A 27359-nucleotide genomic window follows, 5' to 3' on the forward strand; every position below is an offset into this window, starting at 1 on the left:
TGTGATCGACTCCTCTAATTAAAACCGACAACTAGTTTCACTGTAATTGCCTGGTAAAAAAAATACATTTTTGAATAGTCAATCAATTTTCTGGACAGGAAATCATATTCAAAATGTTTGTTTGTTCCTTCCATGGAGATTTTGACACAGTTTGCCGTTGTGGATCTGTGCTCAGATATTTTTCATAGCTACAAATTACGTCCGTTTGCAGAAATCATTTTGTCAGTTCACATACAGATACATTCACAAACACTGTGAAGTTGAAGAACATCTACAAGCTCACTGTCTTGAGTTTGAGATTTAGCTAGCTCTGCTGGAGAAGTTGTTAGCTCCTTTCACTATTCATACAAACAGATATACTTTGAATACGCACTTATATAACTAAATCTACTAAATCTCTGGCTGCAGTTACATCACCCGAGGGTGAAGACTGAGGTTGGAGCAACGAGTTTGCCAAAATAATAGAACCATCATTTCTCCACTATCAACACCTCTGTCTCCTGCAGAGGGATGGCAGGCGGAGGGGAAGTGAATGGTAAATACTTTGAGAAGATGAGAGACAGATGGTTGGACTACCGTAGGGAAGAACAGACTGATAAAGTCACAGTCATCTGTTCACTATAAAGCACTGAGTAACCGTTCAAAATTACAATTTCCTCTCAATTTATTCAGGTGAGGATTCTCTTACTCTTTTACACTGCATGCATTTGTGAACTCTCTGGACTTACTGCAGTTTGGTAAAATGACAATACAAATTGTTCCAAACAGCAAACCTTTAATAGAAAATTTAAACATTTTAACAAATACAGATATTTGCCTTCTTGGAGAGAGTTAGATAAGAATTTATGTTATGTTATGTTATGCTAAAAAGACTAGAAGCAAGTAACCTGGCACAAGGTAAAGTTCAAAAATAGACCTACAAGCAGCGCTACAGCTTAGCAATGAAAATGTTGATTTACGTTGGTTTATTCTGCCCACAAAGTAAAAATGCCAAGTTCTGGTTTTAACAAGTTGCATCTTGTGGTAGACAAGGTGTTGGTACTGTAGACATGTTTTTGGTCTTTGGAAAGAGACAGGCTAGTTTCCCCCCCCCTGCTTCCACTATTTATGCTAAGCTAGGCTAAGCGCCTCCTGGCTCCAGCTCTGCACCTAATACACAAGTATGAGTATGGTATCGATTTTCTCATCTAACTCTCAGAAAGAAAGCAAGTAATTGTAATTTCCAAAAGATTCTAGGCTTAATTTGCTGTCCTTATCAGTAAATGGAAATGTTCTTGTCCTCTCATAGCTCTGGGCTAGCATGCAAAGATAAATAAACATAAAACACATAAATAAAATTAACATATGGGTCAATATTCAATTTCCCATAAAGGCAGATGTTTGATAGAGAAGAGCAGCAGAAGGCTGACAGATGGAGTATTAGGGAATTGGATTTTAAAAAAAAGAAAGTTAACTGTAGGACAGAGACAAGTGAACAATAGGATTCAAGCAGACAGTAAAATGATAGAGCTGATGAGAGAGAGATGAGAGGGGTTTTCCTACATTGTAACTGTCAAAGTTACAACCAGCCCTCACCGCTCAAACACCCACCGTCAACTCACTGCTTTATCCAATAACGATCTTGACAGTGTTGATATTTTACAGCTTGTCTTAACCCAGAATATGTGCGTCTCCTCTACAGAGACACATGCCTACCATCTACACAGCATGCCGAGGGTCACAGGGCAACAGGTAGGAATGCAGCGCCATGGGAGCGAACATAATGAAGTCATCACACTCAGTGGCTGTAAAATAATGGGGTCATCACTGCAGTCATCTTGCCTATTTGGATGGCATTCACTGTCAAGTTCAATAATGTCCCGCTGTGTGTTTTTTATTACTTGTCACTTATCAGTTTCAGGTTTGTTACCATTTCATTATAGCTTTGCAAAAAAAAAAGAAACAAAACATTTCTTCCATTATCTGCTGTTCTAAATGCAACTAAGGGCTGGTCAGGGTAAATCCACATAAAATGTTCATGTCAACTTTAAGTGTGGTAAATTTTGACCAGCAAATTATCAACAGCAAGATGACGGTGGTTCTTCTTCATGCTAAGCTAAGCTAATCGCCTCCTGGCTCCAGCTCCACACATAATGCACAAACATAAGTGTGTGGTATTGATCTTCTCATCTAACTCACAGCAACAAAACAAATCATGTGTTTTCCAAAAATATGATTTGCAGAAAGTTATAGGTCGGAATTTGATTAATCAAATACGTCTTTGGAACAAACTAAGTAACTTATTGTCTTGTTAGGAACAAAACATACCGCTGTTGAACACTGTGCGTCCAAACAGCCACACTGATTATTGTCTATGTACAATTGGGAACCGGCAGCAACTGGACTTTGACATTGACACACTACATGTCGCTTTACAACACACTCCCTTCCAGCATTATTGCCCCTCAGAACCAAGCCTGGCTAGCCATAGCTCTGGAGCTCATTAACCTTTGAATCAACTATTTTGAAAGTAGCCTTTATATAAACAGCATGGACAATTGTTCCATTAGCAACTCAAGCTAATGAGCTACCCAACCAAAAGTTGCAAAGCTGTTAGCATTAGCATTAGCTTATTAGCTTAGACAAAAGCATCGTGGGCCAACAGATGCTAGCATCTTCTATCTGGCTAGTGGTTAGCTCCCCAGCTATAGTAGTTCACCAACTAATCCATCATTGAACCTCAAATCTAATATTTTTTGGGATTTTGCTTTGCCACTTTCTGGTGTGACCCTGCTATAATTATGGCCAAAGGGTACACAGTACAATACACGCTCACAACAATCACACATACCAAATAGTGTGACATGTATAATGATGGTCATAGGGTCAGCGTCAGCCTCTCCACTGCTACCCAAATACCCATTGACAGTTTATGGAGCAGCCGTTTCCTTTGTGGTGACGTTGCCCTGACTCAGGCCTCTGATGACTCAGCATCCAATGTGAAGGTCTCATTAATTTAGTCCACTTAAGGTGATTTTCCAGTTAGGCTTGTTTTCTAATGAGGCAGGGCAGGGCAATTAGGTGATTAGGGTTATGGCAGCACGGTGCTTTTTTAGGCATACAGGAGTGGACGAATCTAACCCACTGTCTAAACTGTGAAGGAGTCATTAGATAAATAGATGACAACAAACTGAACAGAGTCAAGAGCTCCGCACTTAAAGGGACAGTTAATGTTTTAGTTCTGCATACTCTGTCTTTGTAATCGTGTGGCCGCAAACCATCATTTTAACTATACTTCAAGCTAATAGGGTGGCATAAAAACCTGTCAAATGTGAACTGCTGCCTCGATGAAACTGTCGAAAAAGGAAGGGAAGACTGAGTGAGGAATTTCAGCGGGCTCCAAAAAGTGAGGAAAAACAAAACAAAAAAAAAAGACTCGTGAAAGAATAGAAAAGCAGCAGCAGGTTTCCTTTCAGTGTCTTAGCAACCTATATTTGTTACTCTCTGTGCGTAAACCTCATTTCTGTGGTCAGTACACGACCAGTCACCTTGCCGCCCGCTCTCACTTTTCAGCACCTTGCACACATGTCTAGACCCAAAAGGTGTCAGCAATGGGTTCAGTGAGTGACTGTGTGTGTGTGCCTGTGGCCAATGATTCATCTTGCCATTATTGTAGCACATGGAAACATGGTGCTGAAAAGCATTGGCTGCGTATCGGCTGACAAGTCGACCCCGGAGTGGTTGCACTGAGGCTGACCCAGCAGCCACTTTGTATGAAACCCAGGGGGATAGTGATTGATTCAATCAGCACATCACATACATTTTGCAATGTTTATGCGATTGTAACGAACAACATACAGGTTACATAATTCATCAACATATACTACAATCGCAAAAAAATCTACAGATTATGCAAAAAAATATATGAATAGCTACAATGTGGTGTATCTTGTTTGTAAGGGAATGGTGGTGTCGTCATGTTTCACAAATACCTCCCCATAATTGCAAATAAATTTAAGCATGGGTTACAAGTATGGTGTTTACTTTGACGGATTTATTTGCTAGTTGTTGAAAGAGGATCAGAGGATGACTCAACTTTCTTCATTCAATATAACCATGCTCCTCTTCAACACTAGCGGATCTCTTAGTTTATGTTTACACAAAACTCTGCTGCCTGTTGATGAGACTGTCTTGAGACTGTCTTAGAGATAGTTCATACAGCTTCTGTGGGTCACAGGCTGGCCTGCAACTGAAAGATTACAACACTGAATAGAAGTAGAATAGTAGAATAGAAGAAGACACTGAATCTCTACAAGCATATCCTTGCATTGAAAAAATCTCTGGAGAGAAGAACCATCCTAAATCTAAACCTAATATACTCTAACTTCATATTCTATATATATATAGTAAGTACAAAGTAGTTCCAGTAGTTGCATAAGTATTTTCTCGGGCAATGGAGTGTACATTTGAGTTGGCTTGGTTCATGTTGGTGCAGTCAACGCCAGAACACAGTCCTGCCCCTGATAGCCCTGACGGAGTCGTTTTGTCTCACTGTTACCGTCACAGAAAATTCAGGTAAGGGATTTACTAAATAAAATAGTGTCTGAAAATGAGACTGAGGGAAAGAAAAAGAGAGTGAAAGAAACATTACGAGACCTCTCCCTGTGTTTACCTTTGCAATTTTGTCCAATTTGTCTAAATTGCTTAGCTGACCTCTCAGAAAAAAAAGCATATGCTTAATGTCAAAAAGCAGCAAAATATGACTGATCACCTTCATTTTGTCCATTTGGCTCCTTGGCGCAAGACTCTAAATTGTGTATTCTTTCCATGGCGCCAAACCACCCGCCCTGCATTTAATTAATTTCCTCTTATTTATATGGCTAAAACTTTACAGCAGTTTTTCTTTAGGTAACGTAGACTTTCCTGTCTTTGGAAGACCCAGACTGTTGGAGCTTTGGTTAATCATCATTTACGGTCACTTAAATTATCTCATTTTGTCCGTCTCAGTTTTTGTCACTGCTGAATTGAGGAGAGGGGGGGTTTGGCATGAAAAAATGAAGCAGAAATTAATTTGTCAGGATCAGATTGTTAGAAGATGAAATTACTGCCATCAGGACCAATCGGAGAGTAATGCTGGCGAACGTTCCTCATGGCAGGGTAATGAGCAAAATGGCTTTTATACCGCATTCGGGAGGGCAAAGATCTATCCCAATTTCCTTGTTGATTTGGCTTCCCATGGATCATTGCTTAGTAGACCTACTGGAGGAAAGTTAAGACAGGAAAGAGAAAAAAAAATGTCACCACTATCAAGAAACCAAGGGTATTTCTAAAAGGTAGCATTCATGTTTGAAGCGCTGCGTCAGGTGTACAAGTTGCAGATACGATCTTAATGTAATCCGCTAATTTGGAAAAGCAATTAGAACACAAATAACCGAGTCACATTTACTTTATTTAGAGATGAGAATTGGCCTGAGTGAAACTCCTGAACATGTACTCTTTTTAACACAGCATGTCAGCTTCGGGTTTTAATGCATATAGCACAAACCACATTCCTGTCTCCTTTTCCCTACGTTTAAGCCAAAAGGTAGAACATGTTTTCTTTCTCTCCTTCATATTTAATACAGCTCTGTGCTTGTTTACCTGAAGGCTCCGGCCTTTCCCGTAAGTGAGCCGTCAATCCATCATCTCCACGGTGGGTAACCAGACCAGGCCTGTTTCCACTGGGGTGGAAGCCCCTCTGTGGAGGGACCTGGGTGGGCATGGAGTACAGGGCCAGAGTCTGTGGGGGGGTGGGGTGGTTGAGAGTAGGTCTGCATGGCTGGGGGGGGAAGGAGAGCTGCGAATAGTCATGTGATGAGGGAAGAAAGGCCGACATCAGCAGAAATGCTATTTGATGGCGTTATGAGTTTGACAACCTTTTAAGTGTCTAAGGTGATGGTCGTTCCCTGGAATGTAGTTTGCACGGTGTGGATGCGAGTGGAAAGACTGATAGACGCAATAAAAGCAACAAAGAGATGTCTGGCACTTGGCTGTTTGGGGCCGTAATCCAGACAATAATAAATTATTGAAAGGGCTGCAAAACAATGTTGTACATTTAGTGTATTGTTGCGGCCTAACCATAGACAGTATAAAGAATGCACTTAGTATCCATCACCACAGGTTTCCGAAGAGGTGTTTTGAACCTTAGAATGTGGTGCGTTGTCGCCATCTTGGCAGTCCTGCCACTGCTGCATCCCAGCTAATCTAAGAATGACAAAGACGTGGGCCAAATGATGCCTGGATGTTTAAACAAACCACCTGTAACTGTCACCTATCTGTCAGTCAAAGCGGCAATGCTGTTAATGATGCATAAGGTTAAGCCTTAATATAATTTGAATGGGCGAGTTACATAGAAAGTCAAAGTCAGTACAGGATATTAGCTGTAGAGACCAAAAATGTTTTTGTACCAGGCTGTAAACATGTTTATTTCTGCTGTGAAGTTGGACATTTTAACATGGGGACTTATGGACTTGCTCTTTAGTCAGCCTCAAGTGGTCATTTAAGAAACTGCAGTTTTTGGAACTTCCATAAAGGGTTTACTTCACAGCCATGGATGGAGGTTGGTGCTTGGGTCTAATGTCGAGTGCATTTTCCTTCCTTATAAAATAGGTATTTCAAATCCAGATTTGTAACATTCACGTTTACTACCTTGTGATTTTCTTCCCTTTCCTTGTTGGTGTATTGCAGCATATCTTGGTTTGTTACCACCGCCATTAGATCAGTGGAGTAGTGTGACATGCGTCAGCTCAGGACAAACAAAATGTTGACCCACTCGGAAAAAAGAGCTCCATAGCACTACCAGAGGTCTCAACTTTCACATGGAACCTTTCAAAATAGTCAGACGACGTGGCATTCATCACATCACTTGACTGTTCGCCTCACGTGTGACAGACAAAATCTGCAAAACTCCATCAGCTTAAACAACCATTGTGGATGCTCATATTTCATTTTCTCTTGAGATGAAACTGAATACCGTGGTGAGCAAAGAGCGAGCGAGCGATACACGAGTGAGGCAGAGTGTATTAGATCCAGTCAGACAAGAATTTAATGGTGGAGTGGAGTCTGATTCTGCTTTACCTGTCTGTGTGTCAGCGCGTGACAGGAGGCAGAAACAAGCTTAGCACCACACGCAAGGGAACATCTGATCGCTGCCCCAGCTGTGCCTCCAGCCCTGTATTATTCCAGTGACCCAACCTGAAATAGCACTGCTGTGGCAGTTCATTTATTATAGTCAAGCCTCCTGTTTCTGTCTGTGTGTGTGAGTGTGACACACACGTAGGAGGAGGTGTTTCCCACCCCTTTAAATACAAACGTCAGGATTCCCTGTTCTATTCTGGGCTGTGCTCTGACCTGCTCCTGGTGTACGGACTCTGCTTTTGATTTTTGTTTTGTCCCACGAGCAGATGCTTTCATAAGGCACAGATTCCTAATGACTGAGAGCGCTGCATAGTATGTAAGTCATCCACCTGTAGAGCCCTAATGAGGGTTGCCTGCTCTGTTTTTTAGCAGAACCACGTCACCACCTCTTCTAATACTGTACCATAAACCTTAAAAGATTTTTAGGAGATTATGCTGTCATGTATTCATTTAGTAAGGCTATTTTTTATGCTGTCATATATTAATTAAATTGATCATGATAAATAGAAATTCCCTCATCAGTTCTATTTTATTACCGATGCAGCAGCTGTTACAGATGTTTCACATATACAGTATGTATCCAGAGCAATGCACTGTGAGTAGAGAACAGCCGTTCTGCAAAATACATGTATATTTTACATAACATACTCAAATACTAAAGTGTTCCACCGTGAAGTTTCAGTTTTACATGGACTTCCTAAGAGACTCCATGAAGTCATGGCTCCCAGCAGAGAGATAATCTGGCTCATAACCACCAGTAACACGGACTAACTGAATACAGTGTGTTTAATGGTGAGCTTTAGGGCTGGTGGTGGGATTTTTAACATGTGGTGGTTAGCACTGTCGCCTAACAACAAGAAGGTTCTTGGTTTGAACCTCAACTGGGGCCTTTCTGTGCGGGTACACAGGTCAGTTGGTGACTCTAAATTGGCTGGTGGTGTGAATGTGAGTGTGAATAATTGTTTCTCTCTATGTGCTCTGCAATAAGCTGGTGACTGCTGGCTTGAGGTACATACTGAACAGACAGACATGGGAGTGACATCACTGTTCTCCGATGAGCTACTCCTCTTTGATAATGAGCATTTCTTTTGGCATGTGTTACAAATGTACGAATGTAGAATCCTCCCATCTCACTGGATATTTCTTGTATCATTAATTATGTAATGATTCAAGTGATTAATTGTTAACCGCAGAATAAAGGCGACGCGTTACAGTTTGTGCTGTCTGACGAACCGTCTAAAAATACAATAATATGAAACAGAGAGTCTTCTGAGAAGCTGTGGATGCACATTTTGCCTGACAAATGACTTAAAGACTTTACATTGTCAGGTGATGAACTAACTCATTAATAGACAAATCGCTTCCGCAATATTTTATATATATTACATATGCTTTTCAGTACATGTCCGTGTGTGTGTGTGTGTACTCCATGAGGAGACAAAGAATACCACACAACCCCTCAGCCCCCCTTTCCCTCTCTCTCTCTCTCTCTGGGAGTCCCTGTAGGCTCGTGCAGTGATTTGTTTAATGAAGTGCCAAAGTGCAGTTGGTCATGCTTCCTGTCAGCACAGATACACAGTGACACACGGGATATGCATGGGTTCATCTCAGGAAGGCCTGGACTGTGTGGAACCACGGCGGGAATAACAACCTGATTCCCAGCAAAAATATTTACAGCGCAACTGCACCGAGTTCGAAGAAAGTGTAATTATCCATATTGATGAAGGGTTGGCGACGCGATGCATCATCCCGGTGGCAACAGGTTTGTGTAACATCCAAGGCGAAAAAGAAAATATCCAAATGTACATTTGTTTGCTTTTCTGGCAAGGAAATGTGGATGGCCATGCACGCAGGCAACACTACACAGGACAGCTTATGAAAGTTTGTCCCTGTTGTTGATTTGATTTTTTTTTTTTTTTACTTCTTCTTAACTGGTGTTCTTTTATGACTCCCATATCGTGTGATAAATCACAGCATCAGAGTGGGGACAGTTTCATGACATCATTCACGCTACATTTCCAACCGTGAGCCAGTTTTTGATTAGGGCTGTAAATCTCCTTCACCTTTCTGTCTACCACTCACACACACACACACACACACACACACACACACAATGTGGCACATACACACAAACACACCGAAATGTTCATCGAGGTAATGCTTTAATGTAGTTTTATCTGTCTGCTTAGATCCATATTTAACAGTAGTTTCCTTAATGGGTAATAGTGGGTGTAGACTGTGAAGCTTGTTATTTTATCAAGCTGAAATTATATTTAAAGTTAGACGACAACTTTAGTTACACAACGGCCATTTTGTCAAGAGTTTTCCGCAGCAGAATACATTAAGTTTTTCCTTTCATTTCCCTTTATTCCTCGAGTTTAAAGTTTTGAAGATACCACAATTTAAAAAACAAAACAAACGAGAGACAGAAATGAGTCATATGCTAACTATTTACACAGTGCTTGCTAACGGCTAACTGGCTTGTTAGCATTGAAATTCTGTAACAAGACAAGACATGTTCGGTGACTTCTTTTGAAAATTTCTTGCAGTCGGTCTTGGTCCATGGATTTATTAAGGAGAACTGGATACATGGGAACAAAGGAAGGAAGACAAAAATAGAACATGAATGCATAGCAGATTCTTCCACCGGGTGAGCTGGCTTTGCTAGCCCTCTGCTAATTTGAATGAGGATAAATGAATTATTCGTATGCCTCCTCTAGACTTTCTAAATGTTGGAAGAACACATGGATGAAATTCATGGAGATAGAGAAACAGGTCATTTGCGAAAGCAGTATAAAACATAAGCTAAAAGAAGCCCTAGCAAAGATGGTTCGTTGCTAATGAACCCAACTTTAAAACTGTTCTTTGTTTAGGAATTTGTTCAGGAATCGAGGTCTCAAATGAAATGTTAAATTCTTTTAAAATGTGCTGAGCTATTTCAGTTTGGTCTTCATCTTGAGTCTTGTTCTAGCATCAAACTTGGACTTAACTTGATTTGAACCTGCCTTGTTCATTTGCTGCACTCTGACTCCATCTGTTGAAATCTGTAAAGGCTACGTAGTGGTATTCAATTATTCGTCCCACTTTAGCGACCATGAGCTACAGCAATTGCGTAATAGACATCTATCCACTAATACAATACCAATGAGTCTCTAGAAATGTGTTCAGAAATTCTTATTTTGCTGAACTTGACCTCAAACACGTCAAGACAAAGTCCCCAAAGGGATCAATGATTGCATTTCATTCATCCAGTATAAATTCTCATTGTGTTCCTCGACTAATTTTAGATTACACTGATTATAATAAATGATAACAGACAATCTGTGGTGAAAATAACCAGAAACTCAAAAAATGTATTGCTCCATTAAGAAAAAGGATTTGAAAACTGGGTCTAAATTCCAGCCAGTATTTTCTTTCTCAGCCTGCCACTGTAACTAACCACTCAAACTCAAAATACATCACAACCAACAACCAAATCCGATCGCTTATGTCACCTCTTGGACATGGAGTTAAGTGTACCAGACAGAAAAATTAAATTAAATTCCTAACAAAACTTCATGGTTTCCTTCCAAACTGGAGTCATGAAGTCCGTAAACACGGTTGTTTTATAACTGGGTTATTATTTCCACACAGTTCTCAGCAGAGTTTGAGATTTGCTCCAACATTATTAGTCGAAAAAAGAGAGCGAGCGTGCGCCGCTCGATTTATTTCGGGGTTGACACTGCGGTGCGAGAGGATACAGCTCTATGAAATAATTTCATCATTACACTGTCAAGGAGTGTGGAATTTTCCTGCGTCTTTCATGTCGGAGCAGTGAGGGACGGAGGAGGATGAATTAACATACAGCCCACATGAGACACCGCTACTTGGTTAAAATGTACAAAATTGCTAAAAATGTACACTCACCACATCACGGCCACAACCATATGTTTGTGCATAGAATACATTTACACTGCTCTTGCTTTAACATTCATTAAAAGTTTCCCCCCTGTTACGAAAATGACTGTGAAACTTATAATTCGCCTAATTATGGTTATGCCTCCATATTACCCCTGCCCTGTTTTCTCCCTCTCTCATTACTCTTATAAAAACACATAAATCAGAAAAGTACACACCTTACCACTGCAACACAATGCACGGGGGGATACCCCTTAACTATCCTAACACGTCTCAAATTCAAATTTCTACTGACATTCCAGTTCCCCAATCCTCAGCTCGGGTGTCAGAAAATAACAGTGAGGAACTCTCAACCCGCTCTCCCCTGCATTATTTCCCGGTTTAAAAGGTAAACAGAGCAAGGAGCAGGTGGTTGTGGGGGGATTTTTGCACAGACTCCGATGTAATGTCTGGTGGCAATTAGGTGTAATACAGGATGTCAAAGCCCACAGCCGCTAGCCTCAGATATCTGCTGCCTAATGTTAGCTTTACAGATTCACTCTGGCATATGGCTTTGACTGTGCAGCCCAGGGCCAAATTAGTGAACGCTATTACCTCCTTTCCCTCTGTGGCAAAGGGCAGAGAAAAAGAAGTTAAAAAAAAAAAAAAGGAGCAGACCATACTGAGGGAAAGTCTTGCACAACTTGAAGAAATTTAGACTCTGCTTGAATTAGATTAAACGCTGGAACTAACTTGTTTTTGGTACAGTATGAGAGTTTTCTGATGCACGCTCAGGAATTTGTCACTGTTGTGAACGAAAACATACCTCCATGCAGTGTGAATCGAAGCATCTCTCCGAGGTGTAATCTTAGGGTCAGCGAGTCGAGCTCAGAGAGAGTAGATCTCCAACGGAGGGAGTGGCATTGCTTGTGCAGTAACCAGATCTGTGATATCCTTAGGAAGGGTACAATAGTCCCGGCTGGTTGAATGCAACACAGATGGAGAAGGGTGGAATACACAATTTGGCCGTCCTTGAGGAGTGCAGAGCCGGGCAACAAAGTGCTGAGTGAGGGAAAAAAATAAGAGAACATGTTGGGATATTCCACAGAGGAAGTCAAACTAAATGCACAGTGAAGTATCATTGGTGACATGGCTCAGCTTATTATTGGATGTTTTTTTGAACAATGACGCAGCTAAAAACATCTCATGCACCGTGGATGGTGGCTTGTCTGAATGCACTGTCTAAGTGCAGAACAGTGTCCTTATGAGTTACATCCATTTAGGATGAGTTTTTAATCTTGCACAAACGAGATAATAACTTGTTATCTATGTTCAGTATGAAACTAAATCTTTAACCTGAACTAACTACTCAATCACCACCATAAAATGACTGAATCAGTCGTTTTTAGCTGTGCTGTTCCCCTCACTGGTGACTGAAGGTGCCTTTGTCAGCTGAGCTGAGAATAGCACCTTGACAATAGCACAATAGTAGCTTATTAAAGGTGATTTAGTTTTAGCTAGAAACAAAGTGTCAGGAACTGGAACTCTTTGAACTGAACAAAGTTCAGCATCTCTTTTGAATCTATGGAAAGTAATTTTTCCATCCATCTTCCATTACTGCTTACCCCTCACCTGGACTAGGCACCAGTTTATCACAGGGCTGACACATAGAGACAAACAATCATTCACGCTCACCTTCACAGCTACGGGCAATTTAAAGTCACCAATTATCTGATAAACCTGCAAGTCTGTGGGTGAAAGTCGGAGTACCCAAAGAGAACCCACACAGACACAGGGCAAACATCTAAACTCAAACCTGTATGGGCAGATTCAAAACCTGGTGACCTCTGTACAAATTAGATTCCTTTTTATTGTCACATACGATAGCTGTGACATCCTGTCTACCTGTTTGTTTGTTTGTTTGTTTGTGTGCCTGCTTGCTATGAAGCTGCTGAAGGTGGGTGTGGCACCAGGAACATGATCCGAGGGCCAGCAGGTTCAAAAACCCTCTTGGAGTCTCTCTCTACTCCCTGAGATTTGGTGTGATGCTGCAACATACAATACTGTAATCATACACTTCATTGATCATGCATCCAACTATACACTGACCTCACTGATCACACGTCACAAGTTTGTTCTTTTTTTAAAAATATAAATCATTTGTTAAATGAGCTTGTGTGTCACGTGACAAGGTGCGTACATTACCTTTGGGAAAGTTACAAAGAATAATCTTTTAAATAATCTTAAATGTTACATTAGCTTGTTAGTGCACAGTGATACTCCCATGGACCTCAGGACACACAGTAGTTTCTGGGAAAACATAACCTTTAAATATAACTATTGTGTATTCTTATTCAAATGCTGGCTTATGAAATGTTGGCCGCTGTCACCACATGAGGATTTTATCCTCTAAATATATGACTGCCATCAAAGTGGGTGTCCTTGAACATTTCGCCTCCAAACTGAAGCAACGGTGAAAAAGTGCAGCTCCTGCATGCAGAACTTTGCATGAGTCATGCTGAAACAGAGCATGCACGCTCACCAAACTTTTTCCTGTATAAATAAAGGGCTGTAAGAAAAATCAACTATGCATGCAATGAATCATGCTGAAATTCTCCTTTACTGCCTCCTCCTACACTCTATCATTTTATGATATAAATAGTTAGACCGCAATTTTCATCAATTTCCATAGATCCCAAAACCACAGGTCAAAAAGAAAACAGTCAAGCGTAGAAGCTTCTGCAACACAGGAAGCGTTGAAACATTAACTCTGACAGGAAAGTAGCGGTCGACCTGTAATCCACAGCTTCACTCCCATCAATATCTTAACAAACCTCTTCCCTCATGGAATTAAGGATAGAAGTCATTTGATGTCGTCCGTTCGCACACATACACCATCTTTGTGAAATAATACATTACGCCGCCTCAGTGGCGACAGTGTAATGTATTGGTCTAATCAGGATGGCAGGAAACGTTCTGCCTTCATCATCGCTGTATGAAAAAGACCATTCACTAATATTGCTCTGTACATGTGTGTTTCACTTTGAGTTTTTAATGGCATCCTATTACGTCTGTGCAATGAAGAACATTAGTATGTGTTGTAAAGTTAAAAATTTGTCACTTAGCTAATAGCACATTTTATGTTTTCTGTATGTAGCAGGTATTTTATAGTAGCAGACTACCTGTAATTAAGCATTAAAGGTCCAGTGTGTAGAATTTTATTTTAAACAAATAAATACCCCATCCCCTTCCAAGTGTCGAGGCAAATACGTGGCAACTTGCAATAAATACAAAATTCCCTTGTTTTGTCTGTTCTGGGCTACTGAGGTTTACACATGAGGGTTCAACATGGCGGACTCAACCCAGGAGTCAAACTCCCTGATGGCAGAAACATACTAATCATAGCTGTCCAACCTACAACGGTACTGTTTTTTTTTTGTTTTTTTTTGCGAAAACGCTAAAATAAAATCTACTGCACTGTGAAAAGCTTAGCTTAGCTTAGCTAATCATTTTCAGAAGTTGGTGGAGACCAAAAATCGGGCTAAAAGAGAGTTAATACTGGACTTAGGACTCATCAGGTGAACACAAACATGACCCCAAATGAATGATAACCTTTCTTTGTAACTGCAGGATGTGTAAATAGGCAACTGTTTGCCAAAAAGTATGCCATATCAACTTAAAAGGTAATGTTGAAGTATAACCTTTTTTTTAAAAGTATGGTAGTCTGATCAACAATGCTTTGGACAGTTGCCTATAAGAAAGACCTGTGGTTCCTATCTGCCCCTAAAGGGTTGCAACTCATATTTGTGGTATCAAAAGAAGCTGAACAGGATTGAACAGAAGAGAGTGCATCTGTGCTATGAACAATAAGGTTTGTTTGTTTGTTTTTTTTAACTTTTTTTCCAACCTTTGATTTTTTTCCTGGAATAACTGGATAATTTTTACCTCTCCAGGCCTCTAAGATTATTCAGATCAATCGGAGAGAAGGAATACACATGTTCAATCTGATAAGCAAAAGACACTGCTTTGTTTTTAAGGGTCACAAGTCAAAAAAAAAGTTTGGGAACAACTGAGCAAGACAATAACACAACTTAGGTACAAAACCTTTCCCAGTCCAACCCCAGCGACTTTTGGATGCAAGACAGAGCCCACAGGAACATAAGAACAACATGCTCATGTCTCCACACTGGACTGGGAATCAAACCCAGGTCCTTTGTGCTAAAACAAACAGTGACAACCACTGAGGTGCAGGGTTGTTGTACTGTATTGGTACTGCTTTATTTCATCTTTAATTTGAGGGTTGATTTTTTTGTTGGAACGAAATATAATTTACATTTGGGGTCAGTATATTTCAGGACAGATTAAGACATTTATTATATGGATATATAAAAGAAAAATATGTGATTGGATGTAAGTTCCCTTTTTTAATATGTTGTATATGTATAGACACTGGATGCTAGTGTACATTCATGGGCCACTGCGCTCTCAAATTATCTCCAGAAACTACTCCGGTTATATTTACCTCTGGATTATGAATGAACTATATGTCATATATAAAAAAAAACATTTGCAAAAACATGCAGATTAAGTGTGCACATATAGGCATGACTTCCACACAAATCCACACTGTCTGCATCAAGTGGTTGGGCTTACAAAGGCTCCATAGCTCCAGACAGATGGCAATCTGATCTCAGATAAACACTCCTGTAAATCCATTCAGAGTCCAGCCAAACAGCCACCAGCCGCACAACAAGGCCACTGAACCCGAACCTTCACCAGTTACAGCGCAAAATCAACCAAAACATCTGTGTGGCACTGGAAGGTAATGGAAAGACGTTTTGGGGAGCGACCCAGACCGCAGGAGGAAGTTGCATGTCGATGTTCTCCCATACGTGAAAACGCCAGAGAGTTTGCCAGGTGTCAGCACCAATCGACGTGAATACCGACGGAGCGTGGCTCGATGGGTTTCGCATGATCCGCCGTGCCCCTGGACCCGCCGCGTGAAAGTGATTCGACACACCAGCAGGTATGGTAGGAAGGAACTAGTGCAAAGTCACGCGAGCTGCTTTTGGCGTCCTGTATGTGCATCTCTGTGTGATAAACTCAGATTACAGGTCACCTGTTCTCCATTGAATACCACAACGCTGTATTTACTCCTTACAGGCACGGCTCATTATTGCAAACACATGCACACACGGGGAAGTGAGAGTGTGGGGGGTTTCAAAGCCTGCAAAATTAAGACGACTGAGATGAAAGGATGGAGATGTCTCAGTCCACAGGAACTCTTTTCTGTCTCCACACTGGAGACAGCAAGGCCATAACCTTCACATATTTTAGAATATAAGTAAGATGGACAGATGGTGAGCTTTATGAAGACTATTTTAAATATGTTAGCTAGCTAAACATTGTACTTCCCCTCTTTATTATCGCTATTCACAGCTGCAGAAAGCTGCTGCCGAACAGAAGCCAGAAATAAAATGTCTGAGGAACACAAGACAATGACAGGTTTGACCTTGCAAAGCAGCAGCAGTTTTTTTTATTTTTTTATTATATAACTTATGTTATATAACTTCTATAACTTACAATGATATTACTTATGTGAAGCTTTATCAGAGCATCACCCCTTGTCCATAATCTCAACACAGGTGGTGGATAAAATCTTTTCTTCACTAACGGAAATGAAGACCAAGCCCGTAAAAGGAACTCACATGTTGTATTACTACAAAATATTTTTGTATATACTTTTCCTTTTTTTGTCTGAAACTGCAGTTTTAAAATTAAAACTGCCGGGGCGGTCGGTAGCCTAGTGGTTAATGCGGCCGTCCCGTGTGTAGAGGCTATACCCCTCGCTGCAGCCGGCCCCGGTTCGAGCCCCGCATCAGACAGCCTTTGCTGCGTGTCATTCCCCTCTCTCTGCCCCTTTCCTGTCTATCTTCAGCTGTCCTATCGATATAAAGGCCAAAAAAATACAATCCAAAAAATAATAATTAACTGTGGACAGTTACAGGTATGTCAGTAACACTAAAGTTTCAAATTCATATCAATGATAGATACATATAAGCAGCATATAGACACACAGGCAAATTTAGAGCAGACACCAGGAGGCAGGTAAAACTATTTATGATGGCAGAAGTAATAAAAAGATATAAAATTGCATATACAGTGATATTACATACATATATCAATGACAAATGGACTGTCAACACAGAACACAAGAACAATACAATTCATTACAACTTAGATTTTATTCTCATCGTTTTGGCCATATTTTTTTATCAGTTATTAAAATATTGTGACTTGATGTCACCTTACATAGTTCATACCGGGAGCACAAAGTTACGCAATAACAAACATATGGGAACAGAATGATGAAGTCAGTGCAGCATCAAAATCGTTTGAAAACTGTCATTTTATAGTAGAAAAGTTACACAATGTTGCGTTAAACAAACTTATATGGAACAGAAAAAGAAACACAAAGAGTACATTCATTACCCAAAGTGTTGTGTTGTTGTGAACATTAAATATGCACATTGTGGTTCTGGGTTCAACTTGACTTATTGCACTTGCCACACACACACACACACAAATACAGTTTTCTTGTGCAATGAGGGGTTGTTGCAGACATTTTCATGTGTCCTCGCTCACTGATTTCAGCAAGATAGTCAGCTATTAGTTTGGTGATTACAGTGTTATCAGAACCAATAGAAACGAGGGTCAAACGCACTAAAACAAACAAAAAAAAAGGCTGTAGATCTCTGAAGCATTGAATGGTGGGACATTTTCTCTGTGCGTTATACAAATGAACCAAGAGCACTTTTGGCCTGGACAGTAGTCATGTTCAGACAAGCGTAAAGTCAAAAACAAACACGAGCCAAATGAGTGAAGTCTGGAACTGGACATTGTGGATGTTGGCACCGTGACGCCTGAACCATGCACATGTACGAACTTAACGCATGCAGGCGCTCACACATTTGTTTCTACATGCACAGAGGAAAGTGACGACAGAGGTGGGAGATAATTTTACCACGGCTGGAGCCCACAGAGACGAGCCGTCCTGGAGCAGGTGTGTGAGGAGACGTTCCGTATTTGTTTATCCTCTCACCACCAACTCTGTCTAACCATGTCTTTGGTGCAGTTCTATTTTCTAAAGGTTTATGTACATTTGTGTATTTATTTTTGAGCTGCATGGCTGTGCATATATAGAAAGTTTGAAAGCCCATTACCCTTTAGGTATCATAAGACTGAGACAGCCAGCACCCACTTCTTAGGTTATTTAACGCAGAGAAGAAAAATGCTACAGATTATATTGTTAAAAGGTCAAAGTTTGGGGAAATAAACTTGCTGTCTTGTGGAGAGTTAGATGATATGTGTGTGTCAAGTATACAGGGAGAGTCAGGGGGAGATTAGCTTAGCTTAGCTTAGCATAATAACTGGAAGCAATGAGAAACAACTAGCCTGGCTCTGTCAGCAGTTCAAAAATGCAAGTACTCTAAGGCTAGCAGGCTAATTTTGTTTCTCGGGAAGAGATTACCTGCTTCCCCCCTACTTTAAAGTTTTATGCTAAGCTAACCAGTTAGAGCTAGGGCGGAAAGGAGATTACTTTAGCTTAGCATGAAGACTAGAATCTAATGGAAAGAGTTAGCCTGGCTGTCTAACAGCACCTTTAAGCTAATTAACATGTTGTGTCCAAGCAGCATCCTCTGTAGCCTGCAAATGAAGCCAACACAGAAATGCCCAAAAAAATTGCAGTTCCTCAAACATCCACTTGAGGCTGGTTACAGAACAAGTCAGTCTCCATAAGCCCCTATGTTAAAATGTCCAACTTCACAGCAGAAATAAACATGTTTACAGCCTGGTCTCTCTAGATAATTTACTCATTCATGACAACTTTGCCCGGCGTCAACTCACACCGGACGCGTATCAGCCGCGGAATGGCAGCGGAGCGAGCCGGCCGTATTCACGCCAGCGAGAATCCTGGACATACCCTAGACCCCGCGATAAACAGTGTATAAAGAAAACAACAACAACAAACAGCTGACTTTGCTTCTCTGACGTGGAGGAGATTATAAAAAGCATCTGTTGTGTCATAAATGATTGTGTGTTGTTCCACTTCAACAATTAGTCTCTCATCATTCATGTTGAGACCCTTTGATCGATCTTTGATCACCTGGTGCCACCGGTCATGACGTAACGTTGATGTGAAGTTGTGATAAGCGACATGAACTGCGTATTGTGTTTTATTTTGAAAGGGGGCGGACGTTTATTATGTTGATTCTGTGTCGGATTTCCTGTCTGGTGCGCAGTGCTCTGTTGAAATTTACGAGATTTAGCCGCGCCCTGTGTGAGTGCTCTCATTGACTAGACTGGCTTCTATTTGCTACGGTGCCGTTCCGCTTCCGTTCCGCGTCCGGTGTGAGTTGGCCTTAGGGGTGATCTTTTATGTAACTCACCTGTTCAGGTTATATTAAGGCTCTTCAAAAACCTATGGGTGATCTCATGATGTCCATTTACCTTTATACAGTCTATGGTTGTGTCTCACTGTTTGAATGGATACATGGACAAAAATAAAAACAAGGATATGTGGCTTTCATTAAACCAACAAGACACAATGTGTATTTTTACCTTCAGACAGAGCCAAGCTAAGTGTTTCCCCCTGCTTAAAATTGTCCCAGTTTTCCTGTCTTTATGTTAAGCCAAGCTAAATGGCTCCTGGCTCCAGCTGCATACATAACACGCTGACATGAGAGTGGTATCAATCTTCTTATCTAACTCTCGGCAAGAAAGTAGTTTCCACTGTTTTTTTGGGGGGAAAAAAAAACAGTGAATCCATGTGAGCTGCTAACAACAACAAAATCTCAAAATCAGCGTGGTTTAGTGATGGGAAATTCGGTTCTTTTTAGTGAGCCAGATCATTTGACTCAACTCACCCAGAAGAGTCGGCTCTTTTGGCTCATCATTTGACTCAACTCACCCAGAAGAGTCGGCTCTTTTGGCTCCCAAACCTCTCTTTATTTTACCACTTATACCTTTCATAATTCAGCCAAATTTAGCACTAGTTTGACTGTTAGTTTATGTGTATACATATATCACTTAACTTATTCAATACATTCTTTGTACTGAACCATTCAAAAGTAAAAATTACATTTTCTAATATCAATAAATTGCTGTAGCCAACTGTCATTGCATTTACAGACCCTTGTAACTCTAACCACCCAATGAATGCACTAACGTGCTTGCAGAACCTCTCTGCTACACAAAGCAGATAGAAACACCTATAAAAACTTAAGCATAGAAATTTAAAAAAAGGACAACTATTGACTGTTGATGCACAGCTTGACAGTTTGACATTCTGCAAATTCTGCATTCTGCCTTTGAGTGTCCAACGGCTCGCGGACAGGAGCCGGCTCCCATCGTTCACTTAAAAGAGCCGGCTCTTTGAACCAGCTCGTTCGCGACTGACACATCACTAGTGTGGGTTCAGTCTTGGGTTTTGTGCCCTATGATGGTGTAAATGCTGTTACACCCGCTTTAACACTGTAACAATCCAAAACCCTCACACTTTTATCCTAACACCCAAACTGTACGTCTATTTAAATGTGCACATTTTATAAGCGAACCAACAAGCTGGCCACGACTCAAGACCCGTGCCATTTAAATATACCTCCCTAGTAAAATAGAGACAAATTGTATACCTTAACCTAAAAATGGAAACAAATTTTATGTTTTTTTTTCTCCCTAAAACTTGAGACAAATTGAGTGAAGGCAGAGCGGAGCAACTTTTACTGCTTTATTTCTTTAAAACATATGGAGAGTGCCATTAATGGACGACCGCATCATGAAAATGGATGGAATAGAAAAGGGTTTCTATGCCCACTTGCCTGTGTCTGTATTACGAGACCAGACAGAGGGTATTTCAAATAAATACAGGATGCCACAGAAATGTACACTTCCCTCTAGAGGACCAGGGGCCAGGACTGGATCTGCACACCTAAACACTATATTCATTATGCCTTGGCCTCATAAAGTGATTACATTAGAGCTTGATGATTGGGACGAATTTGCTGCCAGGGAGAACTTTCCAAACAGAAACAGTTCGCCTTAATGGATCGCCCGCTCTCTCTTTCTATTTTATCACTCTCAAACACCCAATTTCATTGTCAGTGTTGCTCTTTCACTAAAACACTCACTTTCCATCACTCCCTCTGTCTCTATTAACAAAGTGCCAAGGTGCGGCGGTTAAGCCAGGGGACTTGCTATGACGTTTACCCAGGTGACACATGGAAGGTCAAATAATGCAGGAAAAATCGGCCCTTGGATATGCTTATGATGTTAGTTCTTGTTAATCTGTGATGCTTGGAGTGTTCCAGCAATTATTTGGTGATGAAGTGTCGCAATTTACCTTTCTAGTGTAGCCGCATTCCATCAACTTGCCTCGTCGTGCATGTGTTTAACTTTCATACGTGTGGGTGAGAGAGCAGCTTTCAGCAGTAAATGTGGAGCCGGAGGGCGGAGGGAGGGTGAAAGTTGCACTCGGTCGCACTGTATCATTTTTGATTGCGTTTTAGTTCCAACCCAAAGAGGAACCATATGGAAAATATGAAGTTTTGCTTTGAACCGTTGGCAACTTCAAGGTACAGTTGGTAAAAACATTCATTTTGTTTTATGCTGTAGTAATTTTGTTCTTCTGTATTTCTGTGAAACATTCACATAGTCTGGAGTTGTAAAAGCATGACAGGTGCATCATAAATGTTCAAAGAGACACTAATACCACGGCTACTGCTAGAAACACTCCAAAACGTCTTCACACTGCATCTGAATTCTCTTATTTTACCAACTGCTTTCCAAAAAATACTTAAATAAAGTGGTATTGATTGCAAATCATAAATGAACTAAACCAAATCTTGCATAAAAATCAAGACTGATTAGTTTATTATTAAAAAAAATATATATTATAATTTTCCAGCCTTGGCTTAAAATTTTGCATCCCCTACTGTTCCTTCGAAATTTGCTGATGATAACCAGACTTCAGCTCTAATGGCTGTGAAGGAGAGAACCCTTATATGTAAAACTATCATCATTACACAACGGGATTTCAGTAGAGCGTCATTACACGAGGGGAAAGATCTTAATGGAATTTGCAGCCACTGATAGAAAAAAAAACAATGTTTGGTTAGCTTGTTAATCAGCTCAGTACTGAATACAGTGAATGAAAGGATGGAGTCAACATGCTTTGTGTTCTTGTCTGATCACTGCTGTTATTACAGGCATCACTTGATACTGGCCTGAAGCTATGTGGTCTAACAACATTTTTCATCGTGCAGAGATGCACGTCGCGCTCTGCTAACGTGTATCAACTGGGATTTAACAAGATAATACGAACCTCCTTTTCACTCACATTTTCCTCAATTGCAGAGCACTTTCAAGCCCTGTGATAGTCGTCTTCCAGATGTGACTACAACAAAATAGCACATGAACTTTGAAGTCCTTGAGTGCATCAGAGGACAGACATGCAAATCCTCTAAAAAGAAATCTTTCAAACATGTTGCTGGTGGCAGAAAGGCATTTTTAAGCTTTGTGTGACTCCAGTCCCAGCTGGACCTCACCAGGAAAACAACCATATAGGACCATATAAGACTCTTGTGACTTACTTTAAGTTGTACTTAAGCTCCAGTACACTCGTTGCTGATACCTCTTAAATGTCACTTTGGCAAATTACCTGTTCTGTCCTTTAGGAATTGGGACGTTGCCAATTCAGTGCATTGAGCTAGAGAGGGATAGACACCGTTACAGTCATTATCTTAAACAACAGGTAGCAATATCTTTGGATACTATAGTAAAACACTCAAATAAGCTTTTTTAAAAAATACTAATTCATCGAACAGTTCTGTCACAAAAATGGAAAAAATTGACAATCACAGGTTGTTTTTTCATTTAGCAATGTGGCATTTGTAGCTTTTAAAAGTTTGATTCAACACTAAGCACTAAAACTGTTGTAAATAGCTATTTCAATTAAAAGAACAAACAACCACACAGCTACATGAGGGGGAAAAAATGGCCAGTTTATATGTGCAAAAGTCACCCATCCGTCCTCTGACTCCAAGTCTGTTTCCCAGAAAACAGCCTCCGTCTGAGCAGCGAGAGCCGGTTAAGTCCCGCCGTTTATCAACCCACAACAGTAATGTGTTCATAGGTAGTGTCTTTGGCAACTTATATGACAAAAGATCTTGAAATTTATGTGGAAAAATCAGCACAATGCGGTCAGTCTTGCCTGCCGACTCTTCAGTGAACAGCATTCATTTCCAGCAGTGAGAGCCAGTTAAGTCCTACTGTTTACTGATGGTGACTATGTGACGTGAGCAAAACACTTTGTCTTTGTCTACTTTCATAATGCATGGTGGGTCAGGATCTTCCTCATGACACAATTTTAAGGCTACCATAAGATTGTAAACCCAGGGACCCAGGATGTCCACTGAGACATTTATAGCTATAACCCTAACCTTAAACCCGTAGCAAAAAATGTATATATTGGACAATTGGACACAACAATTTAACCTATCTACAACAAAAGCACTCAATGGTGCAATGCAATGGTAATGATCTTAAAATGATGGGTGTTCCCACACTATAGAGTCTAGGGTTCTTCTAACAATGACCATCCACGCTAATTCAGCTTAATGAAGTGCAAAACTGACTACGTGAGTTTTAAGTTCATGTTCTCAAAAACTTACAGCTGAGGTCTAAACAAGCCACATGTTTTACTAATGATTGGGCCAAAAAATGATTTAAATTGGAATAAAATAATATGAAAAATCAAATCTAATGTGGTTCAAATGAAAGCTCAATTATCTGTCCCCTGTGTTCTTTCATTGCTTCCAAATCAAACAGAAGAAACTTTTCACTTCACACGCACACAATCTGAAAACTCATCAGCTTTCAAGATGGACTCCCTTACTCTGCGCGCGCGCGCGCACACACACACACACACACACACACACACACACACACACACATGCAGCTGTTTGACTGTCATCCCTGCGTACTATAAAGAGCTTGTTGTGTGGAGGTCACCCGGTGGAGACGGGTGGGGGGTTTGTGGCGTGATATTCGCTGTGACAACGCCTTTGTTTTTTGTTTTTTTCCTTGACCCACGTCCATCTGAAGATGGGACAGATAAAGAAAAGTGGATGAAAAGACGGAAACAGATTTGGCACAATTAGGACACGGGTGCAGGGTGTGAACAATTCTGTCTTTAATCCCAGTCTTGAATATTCAACGCACACTAACAACGAGTTAATTTGTGGATTACATGACACATTTATGGGGAACCCTACTGCAAAATTTGACCCAAAGTGACACAATAAACATTTGGACTTCTGATAAGGATTGGGGGGGGGGTGCACTTTGTGTTGTCAAGACAACCATTCATCTTGTCTCATGGGCACGAAGCTTGAATAAGAGGGCAGAGTGAATGCTGTGCAGCTGGGGCTCTGCTGAATGACAGTGCCATCCCGCAGCACGGGATATAAGGCCTGCTTTGTTTCCCACAGGTGTCCGCCTGCTAAAAATGCATGGACGGCCATGCCCACACATGCATGCATGCATGGTGATATGCATGCGCACACACGCTCACACAAAGCCTCCCACATACACCCTTCTTTCTATAGAGTGACAAACGTCAAACGTATGACTTTGACTGCGAGGCCGGGGAGGAATAAATTCTACGGAAGTTGCTTCATGTCGCAGTTGTGCCAATTTAGATTTGAAATCTTGGAGGAAGATGAGTAAGTTCACGAAAAGATTAAACGCAGGAAAAAGTAGGGCAAAATAAGAAAAAAAAAAGTTGCTGACTCCATCATTCCGCCAGAAACCTAAAAACGAGAAGGTGGGAGTTGAGGAAAAAAAACTAAAAATGTTTGCTGAAAAACTTTTTTGGCTTCCCTGTTTTTGCTCTACGGTCCTCATATCGAGCGTCGTTTTTGTTTTTCTCGAGCAGTGTGCCAGAGCTGTCGCCACCCGCAGCCTTGAATGGCTTCTTTCATAGTCCAAGTGAGCTGACCAGGGTTTTCTGTTGAATCTGACTCCTCTGTGATGCATCCTGACTAAATACACCACATAAGATATATTGCCCCCCCCCCTTAAAAAAAAAAAGTCAAAGTTGAAAACTTCTCTCCTCATGTCTACTTTTACTGCTTGATATCTCACGTCGTACTGTATGGGCAGTCGCACACACACACACACACACACACACATCTCGCATCGCGTTCCCCCCTCAGACGTTCCCTCCCTCCCCTTCATTTGTCCACCTTAGGTTAGGAGCCACATTTACGGTTCCTGGTTCGCAGCCAGGACTGAAAAAGGGCGTAGCATCCCTCTGCTCGGACAGGTTTGGATTTCAAACGGATGCCAGCACGGCCCTGGTGCGAGGTGGGACCACAGTCGGACCACCGGGGCCCCAGCTAAAAGCCTTGTCTGTTTACCGAAGGAGGTCGGTGTGTGTGCGTACCGTGGGTGGTGCCGCCACTACTTGAGTTTATATTTAATTTGGTTTTGATGCAGAATGCTATTTCGATCAGGAATGACGACGGCTAACGAGGGATACTCTCCATCGCTGGAGTTTTTTTTTTTTTTTTCATGACACCTGGGGTGACACACGGAGTCTTGAGCGCCGGTGGCTCGTGGTGGGAAATGTGGAAAACAAGGAGTTTTTGATTGGTAACTATTCGTCATGGCAGAGGAGGAGGAGGAGAAGGGGCTTGCGGGGGGTTGCTGCTCCTAGGTGGCCTGCGGATGGAAGCGGAGTGGTCAGTTGATTTGTTGTCCCAAAGGTTTGTTGAAGTTTGCTGAAGGTGGAAGCAAAATTATTGCAATTTTTCATCGGGAAACACCAGTAATTGCCACGGCCCCTGCTGCCAAATACGACCACGGTTTCTTCAGATGCAAAGCTGGTGTAAATATGTCGTCTTTGGACTCCATAATTATGCCAAGTGTAAATCTCTGAAACCACAGCGTCTCTGAGGGCAGCAGTTAAACCCGGGCTTGAACCAGCGATGCACCAAGTAGAGGCAGGCAGCACACTATCTAAACTAAAGAGACCACATTCACTCAGGTAGCTGTCCCTTTTTCAAACATACATATCACCTCTTTCCACCCAGATCCATCCCAGCCTTTTACATCCTATGAACAGGCCTATAGCTGTTCAACATCCAAGGCTACAACCCCGCTTTTGCCGGGGAACTCTGCACCATACCAACTATACCTATACATCTTTGCCTCCCCGCCAGGCCAGGAAGAGTCACAGACCATTTAACTCAGGTATTAATGACCAACAAGAGCAAACGGCCTCTAAAACGACAGTATATGGACCCACAAGTGTATATACAGACAGAGGCTGGGGGAGAAAAGTGCAGAGGGCAGGGTGCCAAGGCAAAGAGAAATGAGGTGTGGGAAGGCGAGGTAGAGAAAAAAAAACAAGGAGTTGAAAACAGAAAGTAGATAAAGATTGAATGATTTGTAAAGGCGTGGACTGCGCAGTATCACGAGCCAAGGAAATAAACAAACGTCAGAGAGTACACTCAACAGTGATCTGGGGTGCAAATGGCCACATGGAAACACGAGGCGAAAATAAAGATGGCATGAAAAAGAATTCATGCAAACTCCACACGGATCATAAATTCACTGGCATTTAGCAAACAGATAATAGAGAATGAGGAGTCACTGCCAAGTGCAACAAAAACTGTTAATTTGTCTTGGAGAATAACGACTACCTGGCACCATGCTCAAATCAAGGAGAAACCTAATAGGTCGTTCTTCACAAACATTGTACAAGACGCTTGATATCTCTGTAAGGTTTCCCGGCAACCAGCAGTGACTACAGCAACATCATTGCCCCGGGCCAAGAAAGAGTCTGGCACATAATAATAATAATCCCCCGAAAAACCACAAATGGACATTTTTACAGTAAGTTTTTCTGTGAGCTTTAGAGGTGCTGCTTGGAAGATTTTGTTACCTTCAGACAGAGCCAGGCTAAGCTAAGCTAAGATGCTGTAGCTCCATATTCAGTGCACAGATGTGAGAGTGGCATTTAATGGCAAATATTGTGAGCTGGGAGTGGAACGCAGGGTACTTCTAACTATTAACCAGTCAGTGCTTTATAACTTATTTTAGGTCCTGGACAAATGGTGTAGAAAGCTTCTTCAGCCCACTATACTGACCACCACAAGCGCTTGTCAACATACACAGGGCCGGTCTTAGCTATGGGCAATGTGGGCGGCCGCCCAGGGCGCAGTCTCCGTGGGGGGCGCACGATCGCCCGAAAAAGAAAAAAACCT

General features: G+C 41.4%; 1 long non-coding RNA gene across 2 annotated transcripts in view; it reads right to left on the reverse strand.

Annotated features, from left to right (window-relative positions):
- The window catches only part of LOC113747896 (uncharacterized), a 224686-nt gene that overhangs the window by 124096 nt on the left and 73231 nt on the right, over positions 1 to 27359 (reverse strand). The window contains exons 2-3 of one of the 2 annotated variants that reach the window (XR_003463972.1): positions 11858 to 12093; positions 9626 to 9736 (exon numbers count right to left, since the gene is read on the reverse strand). This is a non-coding gene — a long non-coding RNA (uncharacterized LOC113747896). Of the gene's footprint in view, positions 1 to 9625; positions 9737 to 11857; positions 12094 to 27359 lie in introns of those variants that run through there. The other variant, XR_003463971.1, reaches the window with a different exon arrangement.

This window comes from Larimichthys crocea, chromosome XVI (genome assembly GCF_000972845.2).
Source record: "Larimichthys crocea isolate SSNF chromosome XVI, L_crocea_2.0, whole genome shotgun sequence".
In the NCBI taxonomy this organism is placed as follows: domain Eukaryota; kingdom Metazoa; phylum Chordata; class Actinopteri; family Sciaenidae; genus Larimichthys; species Larimichthys crocea.